A 17078-nucleotide genomic window follows, 5' to 3' on the forward strand; every position below is an offset into this window, starting at 1 on the left:
AGTGAAAAGGAAGCTCATGGAGACAGATGATGTTATTTGAAGTTGTGTGTTCCTTGGTCAAATCTGGGACTTTCTCTATAGGACAGGACCCAAAGGACTTGGGGGAAAGACTGAGTAAGTAATTCTTTCTCATTCCCTTTGGATACAGATACAACTGGGTAAAATTTAAATCAAAGAGAGTGAGGTTAAGACCATTTCTCTAAGTGATTTAAACACCTATTCTTTGCCGTTTTTTTCAGCAGTTGTGGAAATTCAAATTTTCAGTCATGGGGGCTGGCCCAGTGGCGCATCGGTTATATATGCATGTTCCGCTTCAGTGGCCCGGGGTTCACCAGTTCAGATCCCGGGTGTGGACATGGCACCGCTTGGCAGACCATGCTGTGGTAGGCGTCCCACGTATAAAGTAGAGGAAGATGGGCACAGATGTTAGCTCAGGGCCAGTCTTCCTCAGCAAAAAGAGGAGGTTTGGCAGTAGTTAGCTCAGGGTTAATCTTCCTCAAAAGAAAAAAAAATTCGGTCTTGAAGATTAGAAGGAGAATGGGATTGAGGGTCAGCCAAACTGGAATTAATGCCATTTTGGATGTGAAAAGGTGATTGACAAAGCATTTTATGCCTTTAAGCCACAGTTTCCCTGTCAAAAGTGAAGATAAAGACAACTGTTTTTCCCCCTTATAAAGATATTGTGAAGACAAATGCAAATAATATATGTAAAAATAACTTTTGAAAAAAAACTTTGCAAAACATCACAGAAATGTGAAATATAGTATGGCACGGAGCTATTGTCTTCTACTCCAAGTTTCATGGGCTCCTCCCTCAGCTGTGGATGAAGCTGTGAATTTTCCGCCTTCATCAGGGGAAAAGGGAATGCAAAATTCCCTGTGAAGAAAAACAAAACTAAGAGCTGAGTGATTTAAGGAAACGTGGGTATCATCTAATTTCCTCCTGCTTTCCGGAGGTGCTGCACTGACGGTTCTCTCTGACAACCTCAGAGCGTTGAGCAAATTCACCCTCATGACACCTTCAGGGAGGAAGAAGCAGCCACTTGCACAGGCCTCCCCTGGCCAGCGGAGGCTTCAGTTTGAAAAGCAGCCACCGTAAAAATAGTACGCTGAGACATGGTTGCAATATTTTGACCTAAATTGTCAGCCTGTGGATGTGAGGGCTTCTTAACTCTCTAAGATAACCATTTCCTCACTCACAGAAATGGAAAGAGCAGGCCAAGTTTTCCACATCACATATTCCAGTGCCTTCTGGGCACACTCAAGTTATCTGTACCCCGTTTGGTTTTGATTCTTTTATTCAGCAATCGTGGATTTTCAATTGCAAGGTACCGCGCTGGTCTATTCTTCCCAAATTATATTGACATCTTAGGAAAGGTCAGCTTTGTGGTGGTAGAAATAACAGAAAACACATAATACTCACCACTGGGCACTGTACTAGAAATAATGGGGAACACTTACGTGATGTTCACCAGCAGGCACTGTACCAAAAATGATGTGAATTTACTTAATCCTCACTGTAATCCTATGAGGAACTTTCTAGAAATGCCTCCCTTTAAAAATATGGAAAATGAGGTACAAAGAGGTCAAGTAGCTTGCCCAAAGCCATGTATCTAATAAAGTCAAAACATGAGGGCAAGCAGCCGCGCTCCGGAGTTTGTGTATACACCATACAGTGCAGCCTGTGTGCTGTGTTTCTGGGGTGATAGTTTTAGCTTTAAGACTGCTGAGAAGGGTTCAATTCTAGCGGTTTGAATAAGTAAGATGATTTACCAGTAATTGCTTAGATAGCCAACAAAGATTGCTGTTGAATGTCACTGATAGAAAAATCAAAGGTGATTCTATATAACAATGTAACACAGTCTACCCCCCTTTTTGAACGTCTGTTACACTTAGTATAAGTATCAGAGTTAACTGTGCTTTTGCTGTTTCAGATTGGTAAATTCTGCCTCTCCGCTAGATTCCGAGCAAGTGGGGAAGTGGCTGGGTTTACACTTCCATTTTGTGTGTATACTCTGCACTTGTCAATTTACATGGTGGGCATCCATAAGCAACACTGATAGGTTCAGTCACACTTTTTTCCTTTTCTTTCGATACATTTGCTCTTCGTCTTCTTGCTCTGAGAGTACTTATAAGGATGTAAAGATGTAAAGAATTGCCTCCACTACACTCTCTATTTGCCTTTTGAGCAGCATTCTTTTCCAGCTGAAGTGAGAACATATAAGCCTTCAGGAACCACACTACCCAGGAGAGAGGGATATAAGGGCGACCTTGGGAGAGTGGAGGCAGAGTGGTCTGGACAAGCCATGCGGTGGATGTCTCTCACATAGAAGGGGATGGAATACTGAAAGATACGTAGTCCCCCATAGCATTCCGTGAGACTGGTGTTCGTGTTGTCAGGACTAGGGCCTGAGCTACGTGGCGTCTCCCTTTACCTGAATCACTGGTGCGGTTGGCATGGTATGTGGAAGGCTGACTCCTCCAGATGTTAATTCTAAATATGGAAAACAGTAAATTCACAGGGGACCTGGCTTAAGAATGACTCCTTACTCTGCTATGTTTTTCCTCCAGGGACACCATGCCTGCACTCAAATTTAGGTGGACTGGCAAAGAAAAATATACTCACACATAACACAGGCAAGTCTGGAAGTATTCTGTTTAATAAGCTAGGGGAAATGCCCCTTGATTGCCTAGGTTTTATAAAGACAAGAGAAGGGAATTTTCATGAATGAAATAAATGTATTATAGGAGGTTGAAGACTAAAATGGGAAGCATATTCTCCCTTCTGGACTTTCTTTTCCTTGTTAGAATTTTTGTATTTTATTAATAATTAATTATCCTTTTATTAATAATTCTACCCTAGTCATACAGTATTGGTTGATCAAAAAACAAAGAAAGTGTGGAAAATTAGCTTCAATTTTTCAAAGTGATCTGGTTGTGATCGATGGTAAAATAGAGTACAATTGAAAGATGGAATGCAAATCCTTGTAAAGAACTTGTAATCTGTCATTTTAAGATTACCGATTTACTTATTAAATAGACACATGATAGGCATAGTGCTAGGCGCTGAGAATACAGCGATGGACTCCACTGGTTTTAAGCATATATCCCAAAATACCAATTAAATGTTAACCAAAACAGAGTTAGGTTGAAGAGCAGAGGCACTGGAAATACAGGTTTCTGCCTGTCTGTTATTTTGAGGGCTTACCTACTTCCTTAACACAAACATGGTCAGAGGGGAGGGCAATGACCTACACTGAGTGGAGGCTGTAGTATGGGAATGGAGGAGTAGGGTTCAATTCTCATGACCTTCACAATAAGCCAGACTGAGCCACAAGTCTCTTAGGCATATCCAGCAAACCACATGCGAGCCAGGGCTCTGCAGCAGGCAGAGATGTGTGACCTTTCTGTATGCTAAATGTAATATCTAGGGAACTATAATAATATGATCCCTCTGGTGATTGAAATGAGATTTATTTTGCTGCTGAAGATACACTAGACCTCGATCAAGAGAGCTTGTCAATGGCTTATTAGGGAGAATGGAATGCTGTGGCATATTTAGCTAACATTTTAAAACAAACTCTTAATTAAAAGCACTTGTGAGAAGCCTTAATGCTGGTATTTGTTCTTGGACTAATTCTTTATTGCAATTCTAACTGAGTAGCCCAAGTAATTGCTATAAATGTCTATCTGTACCAAACACAGCCCCATGCACAGACTGTATGTTAGATTTTACTTACTATTTTCTATTGTATCCATTCAACCGGTCTTAGGAACCAAAGAAAGGATTAACACTGTGTGCATGTCTATTCTTCCTTTGGCTGTGCTGCAAACTACCTGATCACTCCACAAATGGATCAAGCAAAGGTTGAAAGCGGATGCCCCCCTCTTTGCTGAGACTTTTTCATCACAAGCACTGATTGGATATGTCTTTAAAAATTTATGTTAATGTCGTCTTGATTACTATGATCATGATCTGCTTTTGCACATCTTTTGTGTGCAGAGAAATGGGAGACTTGTGGTTCTGCTTCTTAGTAATTTAACTCTCATAGCAGAGAGATGACAAATATACAGATAATGTTTCTTAGGAGTTCCCCCAAATACTTTCTTTTAAATTTCTTGTTCATTTATTCTTCTAGAATGACTGCAAATATTAGAGTAAACAAGGTGGTTTGTTCCTCCAAGTGCTAACTGTAAAATGCCTTTTGAGCAATCTTTTGAATTAGGGGAAAGATCTTCCAAGCAAGGTCAGGAAACTATGGCCCATGGGCCAAATCTGGGTCACTGCTTGTTTTTGTAAATAAAGTTTTACTGGAACACAGCCACGCTCATTTGCTTCTGTATTGTATATGATCGTTTTCACAATAAAACAGCAGAGTTGAGTATTTGCAACATAGACCCTGTGGCTTGCAAAACCTAAAATATTTACTACCTGGACTTTTACAGAAAAAGTTTGTGAACTGCTGTATATAGAAAAAGGAAGAGAGAGCATTCAAATCAAGAGCAGAACTCTGAATATATCAAGCACGAAAGCATTTAGATAATCAGAGGACAATTTGTAGGAATTAAGGTTAATTCCTAGGACTATTGATTTGAGTAACAATGTATCTGGACCAGACTTCTGAGATAGAAAACAAAGCCCGAATGATTCTTTAATTCTGGATAGAATGGGTCAGAGAATCTAGAAGCTGAGAGGTAATAAGGAATTTCAGATGGAACTTACTGGACATAAGCAACCATTATAATCTAATGTTTGCTCATTTTTATTGTTACTACTGGTATATAATAGATTAATCTAGAAATGATATTTTATTTTTGGTATTTTCCATGTCAGCTGTCAGTGGTATTGTCAGATGGAAGGAAAACCTAGACATGGAAATGAGCTTTCCATGGCTATAGGAGGAACTCTAATCTTGGTGCAGCTTATTTTCAAAAGAAGAGGAGCTATTTTTCATTTTATCCCTAGTTTACTAAATTTTTGCCAAGAATGGGTATTGAATTTTATGAAATGTTTTTCCTGTATCTGTTGAAAAGATTATATGATTTTCTCCTTATTCTGTTTATGTGGTGACTTCTATTGATTAATTTCCAATTGTGAAATTCATATTGCTTTCCTAGGATAAGCTGTAGTTGGTCATGTTATATTATGCTTTTTATGAGTTACTGGGTATAATATTCTAATGTGTTCAAAGAATTTTTGAATCTATGTTCATAAAAGATATTGCTCTGTAGTTTTTATTTTCTTATAATCTTTGTTCAGATAATAAATTAGTAAGCATTCCTTTCTACTCTATTTTCTGAAAGAGTATGCATGGGATTGATTTTATTCCTTCCTTAAATAATTGGTAGAATTTGCCAGTATAATAATCTTCCTATCAGTTTTCTCCATGGGAAGATTTTGAATTACAAATTCAATTTCTTTCGCTTGGTTTTTTCTTCTTGGTTTTGTTAATTTGTATCTATCAGGGAATTTTTCCATTTCATCCAAGTGGGTGAATTTTTGGCATTGAATTGTCTGTAATATTCTTTCATTATCCTTTTAGTGTCTGTAGTATCTGTAGTGGTGTCACTTCTTTCAACCTAATATTGGTAATTTGTATCTTCTCTCTTTTTCTGAAAACTAGAGTTTGTGAATTTTATTGATTTTTTTTCAAAAACTCAGTTTTAAAAAACTTTTTTTATTCCATTTATTGTTGCTCTTATCTTTATTATTCCTTCCTCCTACTTACTTTGAAATTAATTTGCTCTTTTTTAAAAAATAAATTTTATAAATTCTTAAGGCTGGTTATTGATTCTAGATCATTTATTTTATAACATAAGCATCTAAAACAATAAATATACCTCAAAAAAACTAATTATAACTCATTGATTTTTTTTTGCAGGGAAAGATTCACCCTGAGATAACATCTGTTGCCAATCTTCCTATTTTTGTTTTCCTCCACAAAGTCCCAGAACATGGCTACATATCCTAGTAGTAAGTCTTTCTAGTTTTTCTATGTGAGCCACCACCACAACATGGCTACTGACAGACAGGTGGTGTGGTTCTGTGACTGGGAGATGAACCCGTGCCAAGAAAACAGTGGGAGTGTTGAACTTTAACCACTAGGCCATCAGGGCTGGCTCAGTATCTCATTGATTTTGATAGCTTGTATTTTCATTTTCACTCAGTTAAAAATATTTTCTAATTTCCTTCGTGATTTCTCTTTTAATTTATGGAATATTTAGAACTGTAATGTTTAACTTCCAAATATTGGAAGATTTTCCTGATAATTTTCTGTTATTAATTTTAAATTCAATTCTATTTTGGTCAGAGAATATCTGAGGTATTTTTTTCAATCCTCTCTAATTTGTTAAGACATTTTTATGGAGCAGCATATATAGCCTATCTTGGTCAATCTTTAGTGTGCAATTGAAAGGAATGTATATTCTGTAATTATTGGATGGAATGTTCTATAAATGTCAATTAGATCAAGTTATTTGATAATGTTGTTCAAGCCATCAATACTTTTTGCTGGTTTTCCATCTACTTCTGTGAATTATTGAGAAAAAAGTGTTGAAACCTCTAACTATAATTGGGATATTGCTATTTCTCTGTTTTCATTCTTTAAGTTTTTCCTCATGTATTTTGAAGCTTTGTTATAGGTGCATACACATTACGATTGTTATTTTTTTGATGAATAGGTTCCTTTATCATTATGAAACACACTTCTTTATCTCTAGTAATATTCCTTATTCTGAAATCTACTTTGTCTGATGTTAATATAACCATCCCAGTTTTCTTTTGATTAGTGCTTGCAGGATGTAGTTTTTCCATCCTTTTACTATTAATCTATTTTTAAATATTTAATATAGTTTATTATGGATAGCATATCATTGGATCTTGCTTTTTTAATCACTGATGATCCATGACTTTTAATTAATGTATAGACTATTTGCATTTAATATAATTATTGATACATTTGGGTTTAGATCTACCATATTGTATTTGTATTCTAATTGCTTCATTTGTTCATCATTTATTTTTCTTTTTTCTCACTTTTTACACATTAATTGACTATTTGAGATTGAATGTGTGATTTTATTTCCACTACTGGCATATTACCTATCCTACTTTGTTCAATAGATTATATTTTCTTTAAACAGTTAATTATCTTTTAAAGAAATTTATAAATTAGAAAAAATGTCTCCTATTAATTTACGTGGAATTTCTGGCACTCTGTCTTTCTTTGTGGATTTCACTTGCCATTTTGTATTACTTTCCTCTTGTCTGATGAAATTCCTCTAACATTTCTTATAATACACATACGCTGATAATGAATTTTCTGATTTTTAGTCTGAAAGTATTTTTATTTTTAAAGGATATATTTACTAGATGTAGAATTCTAGGTTGATTTTTTTTCTTTCGGCCTTTTAACAGATGTTGGTCTACTGTTTTCTGCCTCTACTTTTCTGATTAGGAGACAATGGTCCTTTGATCACTTGTCCCATTTTCCAAGGAATGTGTTGTTATACTCTGGCTCCTTTCAAGATTTTATCTTTCTCTTTGATTTTCAGCAGTTTGACTATGATCTGCATGGGTGTGGTTTTCTTTGTGTTTGTCACTTGGGTTTTACTGATCTTTCTGAATCTGTAAATTTACATCATTATGAAATTTGAGAATATTTGGCCGTTATTTTTTAATATTGTTTCTGCCTGATTCTTTCTCTCCTATCCTCCTGGGACTACCATAACATGGATGTTAGACCTCTCCATGTCATCAGACATGTTCCTGAGACTCATGCACATGTATAGCATTTTTCTCTCTGTTCTTCAGATAGTAACTATTCAATTCACTTTAAAGTGAACTGATGTTTTCTTCTTGCTCATCTCCATTCTACTATTAAACCAATACAGTGAACGTTTAAATTTCCGATATTTTATATTGTATTTCTAGAATTTTCCTCTGGGTTCCTTTTCATAGCTTCTGTTTCTTTGCTAAAATTTCTTTTTTTACAAGCATTTTTTTCCTATTTTTAAGGATAGTTACAATAGCTGCCCCACAGTACTTGCCTGCTAATTCCACCTTTGGGTCTGTCTCTGTTGATTTTCTTTTCTCTTGAGAATAAGTCGTATTTCTCTGTCACTCCATATATCAAGTAATTTTGGATTGGATCCTTGGTATTGTTGATATTATGTGTGGAGACTCTGGATTCCGCTATATTTGTCCAAAAACAGTTTGTTTGTTTTTGCAGGCAATTACCTTGGTTGGACTCAGACTGCAAATTATGCCTTTTGGGAGCAGCTCAACCTTCAGTTCAGTATTTTTATTCTTAGCTGAGTGGCTTGCAGTTGGCTCCATGCATTCCTGCTGCACGGGTCACCCCCAGACTCTGGCAGAGTGCGCACACAGACTCTGTGGCTCTGCCTTCCTCATGCTCTCTCTTTCCGGATGCCCTCGCTTTCCAGCAGCTGTACTCTGGCTTTTCAGGCTTGAAACACAGTGTGTCTTCTGTTGAGTTTTAGCCACTCCACATGGTGCCAAGCGTAGCTTGCTCTCAAGCTAAAAGCTGTATAAGAAACTTCTCTTCTGCCAAGTTCCAGAATCTGCCTGCTGTTTTGCACTATCCAATTCTTTCAGGTAATTTCTTTTGCATTTTGTCCATAGTTTATGGTCATTATCTGCAGGAAAGCCAACCTAGTAAGAATGTATTGTGCACGTCAGGCCTGGTACTCAGCAAAGACCCAGTGGGGCTCCTCGACAGACCTCTTTTTATTCATAGCTGTCTACTTTCAGGAACTTTGTCCCAATATTTCCAGCTGTCTCAGCCTTCCAGATTTGATCCCCATCTCCTCAACTCCATGAGGCCAGCGCAGCTCTCTCTGTGTTCCCCCACCCTCTATTTATGTTTTGGTAACTGGCCCCCACAGAAAGCCAGTGTCCATGTAGAACTCACCCGAGTTTTTTCCCCTTCTCTTAGGAATCCCAGTCCTGCATTTCCTCTTTTCCCACGATGAAAGCACTTGTTTCATATATTTTGCTCATTGTTTACAGCAGGAAGTTAAGCCCATTTTCTATTATTTCATCATGGCTGGAAGAAGATGTTCTGTGGATTTTTTTTTAAATAATATTTGAGGCATACAATAGATAATTATATATAGTTTATAAGTATTTTATATAAATATTGATGTTTTATATTTTCTTATTTTAAAGTATTGTTCCTAATTTTTAAAAGAATAAATTCTATTATAGAATATTTGGAAAATATAGAAAAGAAGAAAACAAAATTATTCCAAAATCTAACCAACAACAGACAATTGTTGTTAACATATAGATATATTTCATTGGAGTTCTTGCAGTTTGTTTTCTAGACATTTTTAACATTATAAATGTGTATGTGTGTATATATAAACAATGTAAATATAAATATAATTATTATGTTATATATAATAAGGTATGATTTTAATATGTATAATTTAAATAATATATGTAAAATTTTAAATAGCAATTAAAAGATCATTTCTAGATCCTAACAGGAGATAACAGATTCTGGGTATAGTGACAGCTAATATTTGTCCCTGGGTGGTTTATTGGTCTCTCTTAATTAACCAAAATTACTCAGGCCATTTAGTATGACTTTTGACCATGCAAAAATATTTACTTAAGATCCGTGGCAAAGTTCTGCTCTGTGTGGCTCTATTTTATGGGGATGGATGAGGAAAGTTTCTCTTGGCAAAGTATCTCATGCAAATGGTTTAGATACTTTTTGTAAGCACTAAATAAAAATAGCAGAAATATCGTGTATTCTTTTATTACAAAAAATAACAAGAGATGCCAGCTCAACTCTGGAATAAACTATTTGGTGGTGGACACACTACCTGGACCTGAGAAAGGAGTGGAATCAGAGGGAAACTTAGGAGACAGCACTGTGAGCTGAGCTTTTCTCCCAGGCTGCAAAGATTCACAAAGCTGCACATGAGCCAACTGGAGTAAATTGGAGTTTAAAATATATCACAGGAGAGCTCACTATGTTTTTCCTTCAATTGCTGGTTTCTCTCCTGCCTTTTTAACTTTATTCCTTCTAACTTTGATACTGTGTTTTAATTTTCTGTCTTCCCTTTCTTCTCTTATTTCCTTTTCCCCTTCTCTTTCTTCCATCCTTCTCATCTCGTTTAGTCAAATCATCTTCGATTTTTCTCTTACGACTTTGCATCTGCTAAAAAAAAAGTCTTCTTATATTTAAAGGGGAGACCAAAGAGTGTTATAAAATTTTCTTTCTATTTCTGTAGTATGTTGTTTTCAGAGGTGCATTCTTCTCTTCAGTATCTAGGGAAATTTGTCCTTTCACTTTTGTTTTTCCACAAATCCCATGTTGTTAACTTTCTGTTTACTTCCTAAACAAGGAAAACTATTTCCAAACCTAGTGTTTGCCAACAGACCAACAGGGCAGTGAATTGCCTTTGCCCTGCATTTTCTCTGCTGAGATGTTGGTCCAACTCTCTCCTCAGATCTAGAGCCAAAGACAGAGGATGAGGATGAACCGGAGTCCAGTTCCCAGTGTCTTCCGGTTTTGCTGGACTGATCTGGGCTTTTTTTTTTTTTTTCCAATGTATAATGTATGGTTAAGTGGGTAGAGGACATAAGAAGAAGAGAAAAAACTATTCTTCCCAGTTTGCATTGTTACAAGGGCTCTTCTCAATGAAGCTTAGATGACAATACAGTTTTCAAATTGTAGTCACGAGCTCCTCAACATCATAATGCAGAGCCTTGGGCCTAATCTCAGACACCAAGCATCACCATCTTTAGTGTGGGGAGGAGGAAGGCCTGAAAACCTATATTTTGAACAAGTTCCCTAGGTGAGTCCTGTGTACACAAAGAACATCTACCATGGTGCTTTGCTTGTGTAGACTCCACAACCCTGGAATGCAACTTAACACTCTTTGTCCATCCCTACTTGTCCAACTCAATGGATGAGTTGTAGACCAAGAATACTGATGGCTGCAAGTATAAAGAAGGCCCACATTTGGTCATCATAAAAAACCAGCATCACAAGAGAACACAGAGGCTGCTAAGTGGTCTGTCTGGTAATGTCTTTTGTACCCTCCCTACACCAATAAACAGACCTCAGGAAAGGCTAAAGTGGTTATTTAATTACTTTCTGGTGATTAGATTTGCTTTATTTCAGTTTCACTACATAAGGGGTCCACAGATTGTAATTTTTCCTTCAATTCCTTTGGTCTGAAAATTAGAGGAAATTCTTCCCAGATTGTCGCTATGTTCCTTTTGGTATCTACTTTCTCAATTTTCATAGAAAATTGGAAATGGTTGTGTTAGGGCTTATTGGCTAGATGCCATTTTAAATCAGAAATTCTGATAGGTATCTTAAAACATTTGCTTATTTTGGAGTAGAGTTATAACAAATTCACTTATACTTCTTAGAATTTTGTTTATATTTAAAGGTCTTTTTTGAAATACAGAAAAATACAAAATAATATATAACAAACAGTTACACTCATTAATTGAAACTGACACTTAAAATTCTGCAGTGTTTATTTCATCATTTTTGAATGAAGTGAATAAAACATTACAGATGAAGTTTGAAGTTGCTTTTACTCCTCATACCCACTTTCCATTCCCCTCTGCTTTCACCATGCACAGCCAATATTATCCTTTTAGTGGAGATTGTTCTGATCTATTAAAAAAATTTTATACATCCCTGTATATACATATATATACAAGAACAATATATAGCATTGTATTATGTGATTCTTTATTAACACAATTTATTGTATGCTCTATATTCTACCAGTTACATTTTTTCCCTCAAATTTATGGTTTGAGATCTAGCCACGTTCATATATCAAGATCTGTTTAATTTCTTTTACCTGCTTTATAATATTCCTTCTTTTGTATATACTCATATTTATCAACTCCCTGATTGCTTACAATTCTTAAAATATTACAACAATGCTGTAATGAACATTATTGTTTATGTTTCCTTGTGTACATGTGCAAGAATCTTTTCAGGTTATATACATAGAAGAGTAATTTTTGGGGGTATTAGGGTATGCACATTTAATTCTACAAGATATTATCAAGTACTTTTCTTCACATTTTTGAACCACTTTTTACACCTATCAGGGCATGAAATTTTCTGCACTTCTAAATTTTTGCCAATTGTTGATAAGAGCAGATATTTAATTTTTGCCGATATGGTGAGTGCAAAAGAAATGCCTTACTTGTGATAATTTTACCTCCACTTGCACAAGCCTCCATGTCTAGTATACTCATGAATCCCAAGCACCTAAAACAGTGCCTGGCTCAGAGTAGGGGTCAATCAATGCGCTATTGAATGTTGAATATGTTTACTGGTGAGATCAAGCATCTTCTCACATATTTACTTGCCATCCAATATCTTTTTCCTGTGTATTGCCTGGTTTAATTTCCTTTGCCCATTTTTCCATCGGATTGCGTGTCTTTTTCTTATTGATCTGAGGAGATTCTCCATATATTCCAGCTACTAATCTCTTGCTCTGTATCTTGCAAACAGCTTTCTCCTCTTGTCCTTTATATTTTTTTATTTGATAGATTTTATTTTTAGAACAGTGGATGAATGGAATGTACAGAGAGTTCGCATTTACCTCCTGATCCCACTCAATAGTTTCCCTTATCAACATCTTGCGTTCATGTGGTACATTTGTTATGACTGATGAGCCAACATAGATACATTGTTATCAACGAAAGTCCATAGTTTACATTAGAGTTTACTCTTTGTGTGGTACATTCTATGAGTTTTGACAAATATATAATGACTGCATCCATCATTATAGTATCACACAGAATAGTTCCACCACCCTAAACTCTCCTGTGTGCCATCTATTCGCCCCTCCCTCCGCCGGAACCCCTGGCAACCAATGATCTTTATACCGTCTCCACAGTTTTACTTTTGCCAGAATGTCACATGGTTGGACTCATACAGTATGGAGCCTTTTGGCTTCTAGCAATATGCATTTAAGTTTCCTCCATGTCTTTTTTTTTTTTTTTAAGATTTTGTTTTTTTCCTTTTTCTCCCCCAAAGCCCCCAGGTACGTAGTTGTGTATTCTTAGTTGTGGGTCCTTCTAGTTGTGGTATGTGGGACGCCACCTCAGCGTGGCTCGATGAGCCGTGCCATGTCCGTGCCCAGGATTCGAACCGATGAAACTCTGGGCCGCCTGCAGCGGAGCACGTGAACTTAACCACTCAGCCACAGTGCCGGCCCCTCCTCCACGTCTTATTGTGGCTTGATAGCTCGTTTCTTTTATTACTAAACACTATTCCATTGTATAAATTTACCACAGTTTGTTTATCCATTCATCTATTGAAGGACATCTTGATTGCTTCCAAGTTTTGGCAATTATGAATAAAGCACTTATTTGGCAATGATGAATTAAACATTTGTGTGCAGGTTTTTGTGTGAACGTACGTTTTCAACTCATTTGGGTAAATACCAAGATGTGCAATTGTTGGATTGTAAGGAAAGAATACGTTCGGTTTTGTAAGCAGCTGCCACTGTCTTCCAAAATTGCTGTACCGTTCATTATCTTTTCATTTTTATCATGTAGAAGTTTAAATTTTGGTTTAGTGAAATGTATCACTTTTATGGTTTATAATTTTTGCTTTTTAAAAAAATTCCTACTGTAAAATCATAAAAATATTAGTGAAATCTCTGTGATTAAGAGTTTTAAATCTTATTTTTATATTAATTTCTTGAACCTAGCATTCTCAGCCTTCTACATTCTGTCCTCAATCTAATTGTCTCCTATCTTCAAAATAACCCCTGTCCTCAGGCCACATCAGCCTACCTGTTGACTCCCAAATGAGGCATAGACAGTCCCCCTTCTATGCCTCTGATCTTCTGTTTCCTCTGCATGAAGAGGTCATCCTTGTTTTTGTCTAAGGTTAAGTTCTACTCCTTCAAACTCAAATGAAGCTTGACTTCTCCATTGTGGCCTCTTCTGATCTCCCTTCATTTGCTCCTAAGACCCTTTTCATATTTTTCACACACAGAATACAATATCAACATTTTGGTCAATAATTTATGAGTATCTTATTAGCAGTTTAAATATAAGAAAGGAGCAGTCATAGAGGAAAATACAGCACCTTAGAGATTTTCTAGATGGTATTTCATTTATTTATGTATTGTAGGAACTCTTGATTTTTCACCCCTCTCCTAATTTATTCTTCCATTTTAAGCTGTGTGATGTTCTATCTATTTCAGAAAAGCAAAGTCCATATTTTACTTCTTGTTAAAAAGTCGTGCTTGGTTTAAACATTCATAAGATGAAATAATAATGATTTGAGGTTATAGACCATCTTCCATCTAATATCCATCACTATGCAGTTCAGTGGATAGTAGATTCAATTATCAACACATATTACTCTTTCCCACATCAGTGATATTGCACACAATGTGAGAATCTACAGCCCAGAAGAGCCACAATAGAGCAATAGCCAACATTCCTGTTCTAGAGAAGCTTGTATTTTTGGACTGAGTGTGGCTTACTATTTTCAATTAAGATCTGATCTGTTCACAAATCCCAATAAATTTCCTAACCAAGTTCCATTTTTCAGACTTTCTTCACGATCTCACCACACCCAGACTCTGCCTTCTACACGAATGATTGAAGAGATGCAGATCCATGCTATCTATTAAGTATTCTTCTGGGTGGAGAAAAAGATGATTCAGTAATATCAGTATTCTTGATATTCAACTGATTTTCCCAGTTGCGATAGGCTTTTCTAGAGGAATGTATCACTGTAGAAATTTTACAAATATTTATCAAAACCATCCTGTCGTCTCTAAAACAAAAGGTTGGGAAATCCCACCCCCCAGCCAACAGAGTGTCATGGGCCTGGATAAATTATGGTCTTCCTTTTAAAAGATTGGACATATTTTCTGAGATAATAAGGAATTTTAATGAAAGCATAATATAGGCCACAATCAGGATGGCATTAATGACATATTCACCGAGGTCAAAGAACATGAGTGTTACAGGGCAGACTCTACTTTCTCCAAGTTTTGCTGTTATTCTATTGTTTTCCTCTTGAAGAATGTGTTCCTGATGGTGATGTTGATGACAACGATGATGATGCTTTTTAGAGAAGGGATATCACAAGGCTTACAAATATTCATAAATGTTAAATAATGGTTCATACTGATAGAATTATTGCATCATTAACTCTTGTCTATTTTCTCAAAGTTCTAATTTTAATTACTAGAATTTAAAAAAAATAAACAGAATATCATGGAGTTACATCTTTCACCCAAGTTAGAATCCAAAGTGGAGGATGCAGAGGATGGAATTTGTAAAAAATGAAAAACAGCCTAAATCTCTTAGGAATGTGCACATTGGGGATTAATATAACATCACTCAAATAGTCTAATGCAGATCTTTTGTTTTTCTCCAGCATTGGAATATGTCATTTATATTTTGGTTGAGCACCAAACAAGTGTGTTGACTTGCCTTTAGATTGCGTAAAAAATTATGTTTTGAAAATGTGTATTTTTTACAAAATCTAAATCTAGTAAAGATATAAATTGTTTCACAATCTTAATCTGTTAAGGAGAGAGAGACACTGTGAGAGATGTTCCAGCACTGAGACCAAGAGAGGACAGAGCAGAGTACAAACTCTCACGTCATGCTCATGCTATGACATATTATTATTGAGTGGAAGAATGTATGGAATTGATGAGTTTGAGTTTTGATTGTATTTTACTTGTTTTGCCTTCCTGTAGAACCTGCATGGTACTGCCTGTATGGTAAATTTGAACAAATTAAAGACTTCAATATACAATTTTACCACAAAATTGGTAAAATTGTCACCAACAATTTAGGAGAATAAAAATGTCTTTGTTTTATATTCAGTGCCTGCTGTTGACATCCAATAACAGAATATATGTCTCTATGTCAAAAATTAGCTTAAAATACCTACCTTTAGCCTCCCTTTCCAGCTTACCTCTCCAGCTTCCTCTCACGCCTTAAGCTCCAAACAGAACAATTACTTTCTGCAATTGCCCCAAAGACTGTGGCCTTTCTAGTCTCATGTGCCTTTGTACGTGCTGTTTCCATTACTCAGAATCCTGATTCTGCCTCATATCCTCAATGCCCAAGCCCACCTGGAGGAATGCTACTCATCTTTTTCAGAACCAGATCAAGCACTGCTGCCGCAGTGAAACCTTCCCTGATTCTTCTGTGTTATCACTGCGTTGTGTTATCACACTTCAATTAGTGCATTTATGCCATATTTACTTTTCTGCCTGTCTCTTCAAGCAGATCATTTCTTTAAGGGCAATGTTTGTAATATCTGTCTTTGCGTCCCTTGCATTAACATGGACTCAGTAGACACTCCAAATATGATTATTCAATGAATAAATAATTCATAGATGTTTATTCTCAGGATGTTAAGAACCAAAAAAAATAATAAAGGAGACATTCAGTGTGGATAATTCAAGCTCAAATATCTTTTTCTCTCAGTTTATTCTGACTCTCTCCATCCTTTTACAGGTACACACCCCGAGTGCAATGCTGGCTATAGAGTCTCCATAGGATCTGATGTCTGTAAGAGAAGAGAAACCACCACGACTTTCCAGAGCATTCCTTGTGAGTTCTTGGTGCTTTTGCTGGAAATCCTGCAGATTGTTTGGGTGTGCCAGTGGCCTGGCTGTCATCTTCCCTATCAGTCAAAACCATACAGTTTAACTCACAATTCAATGAAAAGCTAATTTCCCACTCAAACTGGGATGTAAGCCCAGTACCAGCAGGGAATCTGGAGTGGGGAGAGAAGCTCCCTCCTAAGATCTTCGGAAGGTGAAGTAGCGTCAATGCACTGACTCAATTTTAGAGGTAGAACATTGCATGACGAAGGGAGGATGTCTTCCCTACCCCTACCCAACTTCTGACAATTCGCATCACTTTATAAGCTACGGGTTGTAAAGTTAATGTGCTAAAGATGGCTTGATTTCTTCCTAGGCGTTCCTATAGGTATTTGAAATTGCACGTACTTTTTTATTCACCTGAATTTTTAAAAATAAATATTGTTAAGACAAAAGCATACATATAAC

The 17078-nt window shown here is 36.3% G+C and overlaps 1 long non-coding RNA gene across 7 annotated transcripts in view; it reads left to right on the plus strand.

The window, feature by feature from the left end:
• Positions 1-17078, plus strand: part of LOC103551414 (uncharacterized) — a 327409-nt gene that overhangs the window by 234272 nt on the left and 76059 nt on the right. For 6 of the 7 annotated variants that reach the window (XR_011529001.1, XR_011528997.1, XR_011528999.1 and 3 more), the window contains 2 exons: positions 5882-5973; positions 16522-16617. This is a non-coding gene — a long non-coding RNA (uncharacterized lncRNA). The remainder of the gene's footprint in view (positions 1-5881; positions 5974-16521; positions 16618-17078) is intronic. The other variant, XR_011528998.1, reaches the window with a different exon arrangement.

This window comes from Equus przewalskii, chromosome 18 (genome assembly GCF_037783145.1).
Source record: "Equus przewalskii isolate Varuska chromosome 18, EquPr2, whole genome shotgun sequence".
NCBI lineage: Eukaryota > Metazoa > Chordata > Mammalia > Perissodactyla > Equidae > Equus > Equus przewalskii.